This window comes from Pollachius pollachius, assembly GCF_949987615.1.
Source record: "Pollachius pollachius genome assembly, chromosome: 1".
In the NCBI taxonomy this organism is placed as follows: domain Eukaryota; kingdom Metazoa; phylum Chordata; class Actinopteri; order Gadiformes; family Gadidae; genus Pollachius; species Pollachius pollachius.
In genome coordinates, this window is record NC_136934.1 from 46,883,643 (window position 1) to 46,897,811 (window position 14,169).

Sequence of the window (14,169 nt, forward strand, 5' to 3'; positions counted from 1 at the left end):
GTGAGTTAAGGGATTCGTCTCCTTTATTGCGTAATAGGCAAGGTTTGATGTGCGATAAGACGTGGGAGAACCAAGATCAATACAGAATGAGGAGGGTTCAGTCACACTCCAACCCTTTTTAACTATAGAAGTTGGGCAAATTTGAAACTCTATGAAGAACTGACACGGCGGCCCATCCAAACCTACAGTGTATGTAGCAACTCAATAGACAACACTTAAACAAGTGATGAAGGGTAAACAAGATGTAAACGTTGTGTAAATGAGCATGTTTCTAATGGATCCCTCTCAACCGGTGAGGAATGAAGTGACAACTTATTTTTAGCCTATAACAGGGTATATTTGCTGATTTTTAGTCAGCCATCAGAAGGAAGTGTATATATAGCCCACAGACACGCAGGCACACACACACACATATTGGCTACCATGTCACATCTGTTACTTTGGGGAATTCTCCGAAGCAAATCTTTGAGAAAGCCAGATCCCTTAGACATCAAATGGACACATTTAATATACGCTTTTCTCACCACAGATGGGCCCTTCCCCAGATGCACGACAGAAATGCCTGTTTCCTATTCTTTTCATCTCTTTTTTTTTCGTCGTAAAACCACATAATATGCATTGTAATTCCGTTCGCCTTCGCAGCCTCGTTTGCGGCCGTCGTCTCGAAACTTCAGGCCTCAGGAAAAAGTATCTCCCTCCGGAAGATTCCGGAGAACAGGAACTCCCAGTAGCGCAGGCTGAACTGCTTGCTTCTGATGGTGCTAGCCTGTGAGTGAGTAATTGCTCCCCTAATTGAAACGGGAGAACGTATAATATTTAATTCCGGGGCCCCAGAACGACTGAAGAGCTTCTGTGATCTCCCTTTCTCCCTCCCATACTAATTCTCTCGCTTTCTCCTTCTTGTTGCCTTTGTCTTGTTGTCTCCTGCCCCTCCGTCTCACCACTTGTTTTTGTAAATCTACGTTCGGGAGTCAACAGAGAAAGGATGCAACAAACGCTAAAATTGAAGACAATTAAAACAACACAAAATATTTGTTGAACGTCAAAGTCTTCATTTCGCTCATTTCAAGGCACTTCTGCTTGTTAGAGATTTAGATCCCAAACAGTTGGCGGAAAGACAAGCAAATATGACAATAAAACACTGGAACAATAATGTGTACTGTACATTGCAAGGTTTTTAATTGTGTTGAAATAACATTAGAATCCATCTGTTCATGTGAGACTTAGAGAGCTCAGTTTGAATCCCAGCCCAATGCCGGTTCTACAAAACCGATATATTCTCTTTTACTACCTAGTGTTTCATTTTTACCTTAATACCTAACATGAAATCCCCTTTTTCTCCATCTTTTAGTATATAATATAATATACCAGGCAGACTTTGTATGGTTAAGGACCCAGCACAGTGGGGGACATTTAAACAATGATTCCCAGTGTGTTGTGTGTTGTTGTGACCTGGATTCTGCCATAAAGCCAGAGAGGGAGAATGTGATGCAGGAATTCATATCCAACAATACAAACAAAACGAATAAATGCCAGCTCACACCTCAGGACTTTGTTATCAATCATGTGATCCCCACATTCTGTTTTATAACTCAGTTGATTTTTCTGCTTTTGTCACCGGGTCTCTAGGTTACTACTCTGTGTGGTAGGAAGGCAAGCAGGCTTGTGTGCGTGCGTGCGTGCGTGTGTGTGTGCGTGAACGTGTGTTTGTGTGTGTACGCGTACGTGCACATGTGCGTGTGTGATGTTCTGCTCAGTAGCACGTCGCTAGAGACAGAACACCAAACACACACAACCCTGTGTGTGCATGTGTGCGTGCCTGTGTGTGATGTTCTGCAAAGTATGTCTCCAGGAACGTCAAACACGCGTGCCCGTTTCCATAACGACAAGTGGGCATGATGAGGGTGTCATTGAAACTACCATACACTGAGCTCCTTCCCATGACAATGACAGAGTTCCTCCTGTCTTTTGGTCCTCCTGTCCCACACCTTAGTGCTGTGTTTCGGACAGCCACACTACACACACTAGGGCCACGCCTTCAAAGTCACTTTCCATTCATTTTGCAAAATTTCCGTTTGAAGCCGCAATCAATTGATCGGACACTGAGGAGGTGAAGGCGGTCTCAAACCAGAGCCCGGGCTAGTCTAAACGCCTGGGAGGCAATCGAATTGTCTTCGTTCTGAGACAGTAGATATTGATTTCTTGCTCATCGGTGAGCGTGACTCCACCGTGGTCAGCAAACAAAAGGATGTCTTCGGACTCCATTAGAAGGAGTGTTGATGTTAAGTGTTTTCTGTGGTGTTGTCTGGTCGGTCCGTCTACCTGCTTCCCAGTGCCTGTGTTTTGTTTGGACTTATTTGCCTTTAATAACCAATACTTGTAATGTTCTGAATTGTTGTTGGTGTGTTTGCGTGTGTGTGTGTGTGTGTATGTGTGTGAGCGTGCGTTTTTGTGTGTGTGTGTGTGCGCGCGCGTGTGTGTGTGTGTGTAGGTGTTTGTGTGTGTGACTGGAAATCCAATTCGGGTCCTTTCATTGGTTTAGCCAGGGACAAAGGTCTGTTTGACCGCTCTCCACGTGGCCCCATGCCAGTCGGTAATGCATTCTTGTCATTTGGTATAGGGCTATTATGAGATATTCATCTCGTCATTTTAGATATTAAATACATTTTACGCCGAGTCACAATGTTGCCTTGTGGATATGAGGACAGCAGATAGAGCTGAACACTGCCCAAGGGGCTGTGTGTTATCGCTTGCCAAGTCTGCCACAAAGTCCTTTAATGCCTCCTTGTTTCAGGGGCTGCTGGGTTATTTCCACTCGAACGACGAGTTTAAGGCCAACTTTCTGCTTAAGGGCTCCCCTTGATGGTTGTATGTAAATGTGGGTGTTAATGTAAACGGGGGTGCTGAACCACAATGCTACACTTGGTTGTGCCATCCCTTCAAACGGCTGTGGAGTTCAGTGAGGGCATGTGGTTTTTGTAAAGGTAGATATGACTTGATGGTGTTTGTGAAGAATGTTAACTACAGCAAGAGCAGAGAAGCCAAACTATTTGTTGTCTGACAAATAGAAGTTCGAGGAAAGGAAGAAAAAGAATGTGGTGCTTTATATATTTATATCACATAATTCACAGAACATTTGCAATAACTACAAAATGTATGTAGTTATCAGGCGTATTATAGCCGGTTTCTGCCAACGCTTCTCTTCCATGCTTTGCGTTTGAGAGGCTCAGCTCTCTGTGCGTGTGTGTGTGTGTGTGTGTGTGTGTGTGTGTCTTATTTGTGTGTGTGTGTCTTATTTGTGTGTGTGTGTGTGTGTGTGTGTGTGTGTGTGTGGGTGTGTGTGTGTGTGTGTGTGTGTGTGTACGCGTGCGGCTAAGCCTAATCCTAACCCTAGCTGTTAACATAGCTGCTATCACCACGGGGGGGGCACACTCTTGTACAATAAAATCCCTTTTTCCAAATTGATGGGGAGAAAAAGAGCGCTGGACTTAAAACATATTAACACATGAGAGCGAGCCCTCCTGGTGCTTTGCGTAACAGAACTCTCTACTTTACTTTTTCCCCTCAAACTTTCCCAAAAAACCAAGCCAGAAGGTATAATTAAACCCATGTCTTTCTGCCACAATGGAGCAGTAAAATAAGAATAAAACTGGGCCCGTTCGGTTTTTAACATGCCTTGGAATGATTTTTCCTCATGGATTTTCCCCATCGGTCTGACTGAGCTGATTGGCCTATCCCCAGTCAAGAACTCGCTCTCGTTTCAGATTCTCGGATTAACAGACAAACCAGTTGTGCGCCACATTCAAAACAAAAACAAACCAACGGCCGACAACAAATTGAAGTGACGGAACCAACATCGTCCGTCAACTCGTAATGACTCGAGTATTGTTCGTGTTCTAGTCAGAATGGAAGATAGACTATCAAGAAATATCTTGTTTTCCCCCATTTCTTTTGTTTTGTTTTTCTATAACTGAAAACTGGACCTCCAAGTTAAGACTGGACAGAGGAATGGAGGAATACACCGCAGATGCCAACTGTCATTATTCGGGTTTATACCGCAGCGTTAATTAATCCTCATCGGACAATAGTGTTCAGAGGGTGTGCAATATCTTCCAACAACGGGACACAGCTGCCTTTCTCCGGGCTTGAATCAATGCGTATACTCATATCCTCAAAGCCTGCGGAGGTATATTTACATTTCAGCTGACTGAGTCGATAATAAACCAACAACGTTATAGATGAAGGTAACTAAAATCGAATCATTGTTGGCAACTGTGGTATAAGTGAAATAAAGCACTCCGGGCTGTCCCATTATTGGAAAATAATGTACTGTGGTGGTAAGCAACTTTTTAGCTTCGCCTCGACCCCACCAGCACCACCATCATTTTCCAATAACTGGACACCTCGTCCTGGCTTATCCTTTACTGTAGAGTTAAGAGAGTGGGAGGGGGAGAGGTGAGGGGAGGGGGAGAGGTGAGGGGAGGGGGAGAGGTGAGGGGAGGGAGAGAGGTGAGGGGAGGGAGAGAGGTGAGGGGAGAGGGGAATAGGAGTCAGGGGAGAAGGGAGGAGAGGAGGAGAGAGTGGAGGTAGGGGTCAGGGGAGAAGGGAGTGAAAGGGGGAGAGAGGGGCGGGGGAGTTAGGGGAGAGGGCGAAGAGGAGAGAGAGGTAGAGGTAAGGTCAGAAGGGAGGTCATCACTTGAATATTCGGGTGCGGATGTGGTCATCCCCTACCGTCTCGAATCTGTCCGATAAACAGATGCAATATTTAAATGTGTTCCAGCTTTTGATCTGAATAGATGTTGCTATGACAACCGCTGTGTGTGTGTGCGTGTGTTTGTGTGTACGTGTGTGTGTTTGTGTGTGAACGTGTGTGTGCGTGGGTGTGCGTGGGTGTGTACGTGGGTGTGTGTGTGTACTTGTGTGTGTCTGGAGTGGCCCAGCAAGTGCGGTCTCCATGGAAACCTAACGCATTGATGGCATTTTGGAAAGTCACTGCCATGTGAAATGTAATGTCAATTATAACCTCGGACCAGAACATAGCTGCTGCCTGGTAGCACACTACACTAATGGTTACCAGCCCCAGAGAACCGGGTTCAAGTCGGGCAACGACGCGGCGATGTAAGTTTTTAAACTTAACAATGAACTGGGAATTTATTTGGTTCTTTGGTTAAAATGTATTTTTAACCATGTTTTCAATTATAACTTCTGAGCAGATAATAATTTGAACAATAATGATAAAACTAATAATAATTACTTTTATTTGTATAGCTCCTTTCATGCAAGAAATGCAGCTCAACATCATTTGAGGCAAGTCAGCAAACAGACCCGTAATGGCTTAGCACCAGAGATTAAAAACCAACAAACAACAAATAAATCAGACTCCGCTTATAATTACTTAAAGATATGTCAATATATTTGAAGCAATTAAAATAACAAATAAGAAAAGAAGTGGATGATTCATAATGGAAATGGAACACAGATTTAAAGAACGAAATTAAAAACGGCAACTTTAAAGTGGTGGTCATTCTATGCTAATTAAAAATAATAATAATTTGAAGGTGCCCACTTAGCCTGCGTCTCTAAACTACAATAAACACAAAACAAAACTGCAATAGCGTCTGAAATATCTGTTGCGTCTGCGTAGAATAACTCTGTCCTACCCATGCATTAACGCCAACAGCAAAAAGGGAAACTCGAAGAACAACAGTTAAAACAGCCATTAAAGACTGTTCTCTACGGTCTCGTATAGTCTCGTATTCCATCGTTAAGGGGCATAGTTAACAAATGCTGCCTCAGCCATTTTCTTTTGGGGAGGGGTCATTCAGGGTCAGCTGCCCGGCAGTAAGGGTCGGGGGGGGGGGGGGCGGTCGATGTCTGCGGATCATATCAGCCATCTCGGTGACGCAGGTGGAGAGTGCTGACTGCATAGACAATCTCCCTTTGAAGGGACAGGAAATGAGCTGTGGTTCAGCATGTCCCGCCCACATTTGAACAAAAAACGAAATATGAATTTTGATATGTGTTTACGCCAAAGTCAAACACACAAAAGGGTACAAGCCTGAAATCACAATCAGATCAGATTCTCGACGGATTTTCCATTCCGATATACAAAGGAAAAACAAATTATAGTCGAGGACACCGGCCAACACGTCGTGGTTTATGTGGAATCCATTTTCTCAGTTTGGACACACTGTGACCCAACTGTCTGTCTGGGGAAAAGACAACGAAGTGAACTCGAATGTTTCCCTCTGTCGTGTCTGGCAGCCAACATCTGATGGCTGAATGCCTGTCTGCTCCCCTCTCAGATCTGTCCCTCACGTCGCTCAACTGTCACTCGTCGTTTTTTTCAACCCTTGGTTTCTCGCCACGCCTCATTATGCTACTTTAGTCTCAAAGCTTTGGCGTGCGACATCACATTCTTTATTCTTTTCTGCCCCGTCTAAACCCCCTCTTCCTGTGTCTTGAAGGCACCGATGATTTATGTGATTTATAAAATGTTCTCATCTGCAGGCTATGTTGTAGTATTTTACTATGTGCAGGCCGAGACAGATTGTGCTTTCTGTGCTAGGCCTACCATTGTGGATGTGTGTTCTGTGTTTTAGTTTTCCGTCCAAAAGCAGATGAGCTCCTTCCTCTATGAATGCCTCCTTTGTGCGCTGGTATGAGGACTATCGATCGGTCCCTTTGAACAAAGCTTGGGCCCCTCGTGCTCGGAAAACATCTCATCTGTCTGTTGATATTGATCGTTGGACCACTGTTAGTTCCCACCGAGTGATTTGACTAGACAAGAGGCTACGAGGCTTTGATATAGCGATAAACAGCCCTGGGATCCCCGTCGTTTTCACCATAAATGTATAACACTGCTTTACAGGTGCTCCCTTTAACCTGTAAATACATGAATGATTTTTGCAGCAAGGTAGGCCTCTTTCTGAATCCACCGTGTCACCATAGCAACTGTCAAAAGACTCTTGTTTCACTGGTTGCACAATAAACGGAAACATACAGATATACGCACATGGTATAAAGCAGCTGGCCGGCACAAAGGTGTTGACCTACATAGCGTAGTAAGCTAGTGTGCTGGGAAATGTTTATGTCAGGGGTCAGCAACCTTTTCAACTTGCAGTGCCAGTTTTACATTTTCTCGTTAATGAGTGTGCCTCAAGCAACAATATATTAAAAATTAAGCTGAATCATGACACAGCGACCAAAAACATTTCCAGAAGACCTGGAATTGTACTATTTCCATATAGTCCACAATCATGCATCAACATTTTAAATGTTTTTTTGGTTGTTATATTTGCAACATGGGCTTACAAATTATAATTACATATGTCCCATCTTAAAACACCATTTTCAGAAACTCATTCAAAAACATATTTGCACTGTGAGAAATGTAAAAAACGAGAATATATGAGAATGTTGGAACCATCCACGTCAATATCTTTACGACATGTACAGCTTTGCAAAACCACGTGAAGGCAATGCATAAAGGCCACTTTCAACAATATTTTAAATATTTTCTTCTCTATTACTCACAACATAGGTTTAAAAACTATTAATTGATCCCATTTCAGACCACTGGTTTCTGTAACTAATTTAAACATATTTGCACTGGGAGGAAATGCCCCAAACAGAATAAAGTGCAAAAAAAATCTGTAGTAATGATTATGCTGCCGAATTGTGCTGTGATTTTTTTTAACAATAATAATAAAAGGAAAATAAAAAAAGTTATTTTTTTAGTTTCTTTTTTTTGATTATGATGATTATGATTATGCTGCCCCGTGCCAGTGGTGGCACGCGTGCCTAGGGCTGCCGACCCCTGGTTTATGTGTTGCTTAGATACAGTCCAGTCCCAGTCCAGTTGCAGAACTATTTGTGTTTGCGGAGCCAAACAGATGATTAAATTATCTTAATCTGATGTTGCTTATTATTGTTAACTAAAGAAATGGCAGTTGTAGAACTGCTGTATAACAGCGATATCAATGCGGCTGCAGTATAGCCTTTGTTGAATTGTGTCGTCATGCCTTCATTGTTAGCCCCTTGTCTGTGCATTGGAACGCATCCGGCGTTGCTTTTGCAATTTAGACGGGAAATCCACGTCCATCGCCATTCCTGAGGAGTTGTAGTGCTGCCATGTGAAACTGAGACGCAGACACATTTCACTTTCCTTTCCAGTCGACTCGGTCTCCGCCTGAAATAGAAAGACACAACTGTACTTCTGCATGGTTATTTCCGAAAAAGCTCCTGCTTAAAGAAAATCGTATTTATCATCAAAATGGCGATAGGAGAATCCCCCCCACCCCTTTAACATGTCAGCTCTCCCCCGTCTCCTTTCTATTTGTAGTTCACTGCTGTTGTTTTTAGATCCCTGCCATGCAAAGTCCTGCAGAGGTTACCACACAAATTCGAGCGAGACTAAAGTTTGAGCCATGACACTGCGCTCCCAGCGCCCAGGGGTTGCTGGCTGGTTTCTGGGGCTATATTTGAGTTGGCAGGCCTGGAGCCGGCCTGTCGGGAGAGCCAGGGCCTGCGATGGGAGCGCTCGCTCACACTCCTTCAGTGGCATGATGACATTCCCTCCTTGCGCCGAGTCATTCACTACAGAAGACCCTCCCTCCCTCCCTCCTACCCCCATCCACCCCCACCCACCACCCCCACCCCCCACCATCAGCCTATGTCCTCTCTGGCCCAGGACCAGTCAAAGCAGGCTCAAGTCCATCTGGGACTGTGTGGAGAGATCTTGGGTTGAATTGTGTTGGTAGGATCAACCATGTAAAGCCTCCCCAACCATCTGGGTGCTTAAAGGTTTTACACAGTTTCGGCCCGTTTTATATTCAATCGGTTGCTTCCTCTTGAATCAGCTTTTGCATTTTTATTATGTTTTTCTTGTGCTGTGTTTTGAAAATAAGTTGTGATGATGGATGATGAATTTTACACTGACGATATGTTTGGCCCATCAAAGGTAGTTGTCACTCGGGATGTAGAGAGGGTTGGCTTGTAACCGGAAGGTTGCTAGTTCGATCCCCGGCTCCTCCTAGCTGACACCTCACTTTAACTGCTCCCGACGAGCTGGCTGTCGCCTTGCATGGTTGACTTTGCCATCCGTGTTTGAATGTGTATAGGAATCGTTGTCGTTGTGGATAAAAGCGTCTGGTCTTATAACTTATAACTTGACAGCTTTGCGAACATGATTTTATTAGCCTCATAATTTAGGCTTATAATTAGTTTTAAGTTGGCTAAGTAAATATTTTCTCTAGTTCACCAAAAAGAACCCAAATGTTCATGTTGAATTCACACATGTTATTAGATGTTTCCATCCATTGAATCTGTTTGCTTATTTGTAGACATAGTTAAATAGACTTTACTGCATATCATTTTAACGTCTTATCTTTTAATATGATTTCTCACTTAAGCATTCTCCCCGTCGAAGGAGTTTTGTTCAGAGCTTCCAGGAGAAGAGCAGTTCATTTGATGAAATAGATACCGGTGACAGGGCAAATGCAAGCCCCTATGAAAGATAAGCTATTGTACATTTTAATATTCTCTGTGCCGGCACTAGTTAATTAAATCAACCGCAGATAGCAATATTTCATTCACTTAATTATGGTCACTGAACTGAAGTAAGATGCATAGCGCCGTGTTTAGCTACGTAGCCATCCACTAATCAATATATACATTGTGTGCTAACAATATAATTCCCTCAGGGTACTTGAGCAAGATGTAGTACGTTGTGATCTGTATTCCTATTCCCCGTTAACCAAAAATCTAATTGTTTACATTGCTAACATAAAAAAACAAAAAGATGTACCGTGATTTGATGATGGAAGAAAATGAGAGGATAAACACATTTGACCCTTGGTAAATTACATCATGTATGATTTGTTGATAAGGTATAACTTATCATTATAACTCATAACAGAAGGCCACTGGTGTGACATTTAATTAATATTCAATGTTGCTGCATAATGCATGTCCAACGTGGCATTGATTCCACTTACACGTAAAACACACAGAATAGCTTTAACCCCCAAACAGTTACGCTGATGCACGACTACCCTGGGCCTATGTACAATTATGGGTTGTCAATCAATTCACCCAATCAATGCATCAAACCAATTAGTCAAGTGTCTGTCAAAGTCAGTCTGTCAAATCAATTAATCAATCAACCAATCAAGTGCTTCAGCTCCCAAAGTGCCCAGATAAACACACAGGCGCAAACAGACGCAAAACTGTGCAAGACTGGAAAGATATTCCACTTACTCACACAATGCCTACGGTTCTTAACAATGGTGTGTTCTGTCCACGATAACTCTTCAAAACACTTCAATCAATACTAATAAAACTAATTCATCAATACTTTCCATTCACACTCACAAAACAGTGAGTGAGGGTGTACTTCTCCCAGTGTCTTTAAACACCAGCCCCATTACCTTACACTGTTGTGTTCCCCGGTGGCTGCGGACCGCGGCTCTTTGTAGGGATGGGGAACACCATTACCTTACGCTGTTGTGTTCCCCCCCCCCCCCTCCAAAGAGCCACGGTCCGCTGCCAACGGGGTTAAACGAGGCGGCTCGTTACGACCAGAGAGAACGGATCTCATTCCAAACCAATTGGGTTTTATTCGGCACATGCACTCGCTCCGAGCACTTCTGTCGCCACCGCCCCCCCACCCCCCAGATCACTCTTGGACCTCCATACCATCCTGGAGGAACTTAAAGCAACCCGCCACCGCCTGATTGCTGATTGCCTCTGCTCCAGGGTGCCTGAGAGCCACCCCTATGGACCCCAACGGTGTGTGTGTGTGTGTGTGTGTGTGTGTGTGTGTGTGTGTGTGTGTGTGTGTTGGGGATGGTTGCGAGTATGAGTGCTCTCGACGAACCCAGATCCGCATGTCATGCGTTGCAGTTGGGACAGAAGGGAGGTGCTACGACAGCCGCGGCAAACGACAGACACTTCCCTCGGCTCAGCGCTCTCTGCGACGGGCCCCTGGAACCGCGAAGCGTCATTGTCATTCATCATTGTCATTTTTCCTCATCGTCTTCGTGGTCGTTGACATCGTGATCGTCATCATCATCGTCATCGTCTTCATCATCGTCATCGTCGCCGTCTTCTTCATCGTCATCATCGTCGTCGCCGCCGTCCTCGTCGGCATCATCATTATCATCATCTTCATCATCGTCGTCTGTGTCGTCGGCGATTGTCTAGAAAAAAACAGGAGAGCTTTAACGACGGCGGCCTCAAGTAGTATGGTGTGTGTGTGTGTGCGTGCGTGCGTGCGTGCGTGCGTGCGTGCGTGCGTGCGTGCGTGCGGGGTGGTGGTCGGGCCCGGGAGGAGGCTGGGGATTGGGCAACAGGACAGAGGGTAAAATGTCAGGCGGCTGAGGACACAGACATGCGGGCAGATCCAGATTTAGATGTGATAGTGCCCCGTAAGGGGTACCGGCATCGATCCAGCCCTGTGCCTTTGTGTGAGTCGGGACAGAGTCAGGCTGAACCTATCTGGACGAGCAGTAAGGGGTGGGGGTTTAATAAAGCACCATCACAGGGAAGAGTTACCAGACACGGAAGATGGACACCCTACTTCTTCAGATCACAAAGGGAGAGATACTGAGGTTATAGAGGAACAGGGGGAGTGGACACAGGACACAATGTGTTGTTGTTCCATGGATGGGCACTGTCGCTGTAGATGGTATTCTGCTGGTACATAGATCTTCTACATAGCTAGGACACTAGTGTGAGGGTTGACCTAGGGGTCATGCAGGAGGAGCCACAACCTTGAGTCAAATTTAGGATGCTGTCACAGGACTATGTCACAACTTACACTACATTCTTACATTAAGGGTTAGGGTTAGGGTTAGAGTCAGCCATGTAAGGCGACAGCCAGCTCGTCGGGAGCAGTCAGGGTGAGGGGTCTTGCTCAGGGACGCTCAGCTATAGGTGGAGCCGGGGATCGGACTGGCAACCATTCAGATCACAAGTCAATCCGCTCTACCTCCTGGGCTAAACTGACCTCTGTCGTGCGACTTACCTCTTAAAACTGGTGGTCTCGTAACAGACACGTTAACCAAGGAAGTTTAAAACGAAGTGGTTTAACTCACGAGCTGTGAGTCATGGCATTTATCGTTTTCTTCCCCTGTCTAATTTCAGCCAAGCGGAAACGACAGTAGCAACACTAATGTGCTTGGTGCTCGTCTCTCTTACGTCTGCGTGTCTTGTCAGTCTGTCTGTCCGCCTGTCAGTCTCTCTGTCCGCCTGCCTGCCTGTCTGTCAGTGCCATGGAGATATCTCCTAAATAGGAGGCAGTCGACTCTGAAAGCCATGTGTTTTCTTATTTGGACAGCTCAGAGCTGATAGGATCGCTGTTAGCTTTGTATGGTGCTCCGCCGGAGTGACTGGTGCGTCAACACAGGACGGGTTTAAACAGCCGGCTCGAATCTGACATGGGTTGTGTACGTGAGCAATTCGAAGTTCATTTCATGTTTCCTAAATAGGGGAGAACCCCTGTACTAGCTTGTGTTCACTGGTGGCGGTCGCCATGGAGATCTGGAGTCCGATTAAACAAAGCCTGCTTTTACTTCTTCTTCTGCTTTTATTCCCATTTGTAAATGGCTTAATTTCCCCAACGATAAGACTATCAGATTTCCAAGGACCTTCACAGGAACTTTAACAGTGTCGACTTCCCCAATCACTTTGGTTTTCGTGTGTGTGTGTGTGTGTGTGTGTGTGTGTGTGTGTGTGTGTTTGTCTGTCCGTGCCTGCCTGTGTGTACTCGTATGTGTGTCCCCTCCAATCCATTTGCAAATGAAGAAAAGACTACCTGTCACACGGATAAAAAAAAGAAGAAAGATTTGACCCAGCAGTTAAAATGAATCTGCAGCCAGTCCACACTACTCTGGAGGATCCCGTAGTGCCAGAGACCAGTGCCAGAGTGGGAGAAAGGGGGATGTGGTTAAAGAAATTATAATCGGATCAATTAGGGATGAGCACAGGAAACTAGTGCCCCCTAGTGGTGGCCACGCCGCAGCTCACGCAGTGCCCGAAACAAAAAAGCGTTAAAAAAACAACAACATGGCAATGTAGTGTAAGCCGAGGTACCAGTTTCTTCACAACTTTATGAAGTCATAAAATAATTCATAATTGATTAGCATGTGAATAATTCAGGGTATAGCCTGCGTTCCACTGGGCTTCATGAAAGTGAAATGAGTCGTGTACTCCCTTGTTTTTACCCATATCCCTTTTTTTCTCAGCGCAAACTCTCTGGAGAACAAGTATTGTCTTTTGCTTCACAAAAGTGTAGATACGCTGGAATTCCATCTAGAGGTCACTTCATGATCTGAAAGTCTGGCTTGCTATACTGTCACCACTTCACCATGACAGCCAAAGACAGAAGACCCTCACCTAAACGAATAAAAATGACAAAATATATGTTTCTGCTACTCTTCAGATACGAAGCCATAGGTGTATAATAACCTTTTTTAAATATAAATTAGTTTAACTTAATCATATTCACACCGGGCTAGACATCAACCAACAAGATGGGCGCTATTAGCCACCAAATCACAATCCAAGACCTTCCGTCTTCATTCTCGGTGTTTGCCAACCGGACATGACTCATTCCAGATCATTATTTTATTACCAGTTACGTAAATTAATGAAGGAATCAGTCCGTTTAGCGGACTGGGTGATGGAGGGCCCTACGCGGCCAGGGCTCCATGAATGATTAACCACGGTAATAAATGACGCCATGGAACCGCACCATTGCAGTCCAAATAGCCCTCCTAACTTCCTTCTATTTCCTTCCTGTTCTGTTTTGTTTCAACTCAAACTTCATCAGTCGATAATCGCGGTACAAAAATACATGTGTAAAAAAATGTGTGGGTTTGTAGCTAAGAGAAAAAAAATAGAAGATAGAAAACCCCATCAGAAGCTTCATTGACATAAAATGGAGCGGGAGGGGACACTTCGCTCTGACACAACGCCATCTTGCTCCATTTAGTTTAACGTTAAAAAATGTCTTCTTAATACCCCCATTCAGCCTAATGAAGGGTACATCCTCTCTCTTCCCCGAGCAGAAGTCCTGTGTCTGTGGGAGGGGTAGAGGACTGTAGAGGACTGATAGCGAGTAGACTTTGCCCCTGAGGCGACACACACACACACACACACACACAC